We start from the raw sequence: 2,500 nt of genomic DNA on the forward strand, positions 1-2,500 counted from the left end.
CTAATCTCCGGCGCCGTTGGCCTGGACGCTGCCAAAATGAGCACACACACTCCCTGGATGCCAATTCAGAACCTCTGCCCCACATATTTTCAAATGGCCCTGTTCTAGCGCCACCATGAGGCCGATGTTTGCAAAACACATTTCTGTACACTACTCCTACAGATTTTGTCCAAAAATCATGCAAATTGGTAGACAGCATCTCTACAGTCATGTAATCGACACGGATCTGTCTGATTATCCATATTCCATCCTGATTGGCTGATATTGGCTTTCTAAAGTTTGTAAGATTGCAGATTGGTCCATTTTGGACAAAATGCCTCAAATCACAAATGCAGAGTGCAATTAACATGAAATCGCGCAAATAGGTTCCCACTAGGCCGAGGAAGAAATGCCACTTCAATTTTTTTAAATCAGCCTCATGGTGGCGCTATAACAGGCCGATTTGTGGTTTTACCTATAACTCCACCGATCAGTTTCTAACTTTGTAAGCCTACTCCCTGGATGCCATTTCAGAACCTCTGCCCCACATTTTTCACATGAGCCTGTTCTAGCGCCACCAGGAGGCCAATTTGTGCAAAACTACCTTTTTGGCCAGTACTCCTACAGATTTTGTCCAAAAATCACGCAAGTCGGTAGACAGTATCTCTACAGTCATGTGATCAACATGGATCTCTCTGATTGTCCATATTCCATCCTGATTGGCTGAGATTGGCTTTCAAAGTTTGTAAGATTGGTCCCTTTTGGACAAAATGCCTCAAATCACAAACGCAGAGTGCAATTAACATGAAATTTGCGCACACACGTTCCCACTAGGATGGGAAGAATGCCACTTCAAATTTTTGAAATCAGCGTCATGGTGGCGCTATAACAGGCCAATCATGGTTTTACCTATAACTCCACTGATCAGTTTCAAACTTTGTAAGCGCACTCCCTATAGGCCAAGGAAAAACCCTTTCCTTGCATTTTTCACATCAGCCTTTTATAGCGCCACCTGGAGGCCAACTTATGTAAGACACATTTTTGGATATTACTCCTTCAAATTTTACCCAAAATGAACACAAATCAGTACACAGTATCTCTACAGTCATATGATCAAGACGGATCTGTCCTGTATTAAATATTCCATCCTGATTGGCTAGGGTTAGGGATTGGCCTCCAAACTTCGCAGGATTGATCCGTTTCAAACAAAATGCCTCAAATCAAACACAGCGTGCAATTGTAATGAAATTGTGCACGCACATTCGCAAAAGGCCAAGGAAGAAAATACACTACAAAATGTTCAAATCAGCCTCATGGTGGCGCCATGAAAGGCCTAAGATTGGTGAAGAACACATGCCACCCTTTTTACATTGGCCTATTATACCACCACCAGGAAGCGTGGCTGGTGGAGACCTGTGCTCGGAAGAGCACTTCTTCTAGTTTACTATGTAACCTCGTGGTTACATAGTAAACTAGAAGAAGTGCTCTTCCGAGCACGAGCAGAGCAGAGTGAGTGAGAGACAGAGAGTAGAGAATTGTGTTGCTACTGCGGTCAGAGACAGTGCGTGCGATGCTGATATATACTTAATAGCAGGCTGGTGTTGCGCACCAAAATGCCATTCAATCTACAAACCCACTGAAGTCTGCTTTGCATCACGATCTGACTTGTTTAGAACTTGCAGATCAGTGCTTCTTATCCAGGCGAGGGCCATAAATCAGACAGCGGCAGCCAGCTTGGTGGGGTTAACAACAGGTCAGTCAGACTCCCAAACGAAAGGAAAGAGTGGAGGAGAGAAAGAGACGCGACAGACCTACGGCACATGCAGATGGATGCATGCGTTGCAGGATGTGAACAAGATGAGGAGGAGGATTAAGGATTAAACTTTTCTTCATGAGAGAACATGCTAACATTGCCAAACCAAAAGTGGAAAGGTAGGCTAATCTCTCTCACTCCTCAGCCTACTACTACGCCGCTATAATAACACATGGTACTGTAGGTCACCGCGGTGGCGGCGTGGCGCCACCTGGAGGCGTTTTCTTATTTTTATTTTCCTTCACTCAGGCTTTTTAGGGCTTCGGGCTTAAAATGATGAAACTCGTTAGGGTCGGGCCGAGCCTCGGGCCTGCCCCTTCGGGCCCAGTTAGGGCCGGGCCTTAATTTTTAGGCCCGTTGAGAACGTGTGTGTGTTTTTGTGTGTTTTCATGTGTGTGTGTGTGTGTGTGTGTGTGTGTGTGTGTGTGTGTGTGTGTGTGTGTGTGTGTGTGTGTGTGTGTGTGTGCGTGCGTGCGTGCGTGCGTGCGTGCGTGCGTGCGTGCGTGCGTGCGTGCGTGCGTGCGTGCGTGTGCACTGTGCTTGTGTAAATAAATGGTACATTTATGTAGCTGCTTTATCCAAGGTGCTTTTACAATGTGCATTATATTTAAAGGAGTAGTTCACCACTTTTCAACCCGTCTTCATATAATAGGTCCTCACTAATGTTCATGATAAAATATTTAAAAAAAAATTCTACTCGGTCCAAGT

The 2,500-nt window shown here is 45.2% G+C and overlaps 1 protein-coding gene across 1 annotated transcript in view; it reads left to right on the forward strand.

Moving 5' to 3' along the window:
- cacna1c (calcium channel, voltage-dependent, L type, alpha 1C subunit) overlaps window positions 1-2,500 on the forward strand; it is a gene marked incomplete at both ends in the record, with an annotated part of 341,751 nt that overhangs the window by 265,898 nt on the left and 73,353 nt on the right. The window lies entirely within an intron of this gene.

Source organism: Nannobrachium achirus, assembly GCF_963921795.1.
Source record: "Nannobrachium achirus genome assembly, chromosome: 23".
Classification (NCBI taxonomy): domain Eukaryota; kingdom Metazoa; phylum Chordata; class Actinopteri; order Myctophiformes; family Myctophidae; genus Nannobrachium; species Nannobrachium achirus.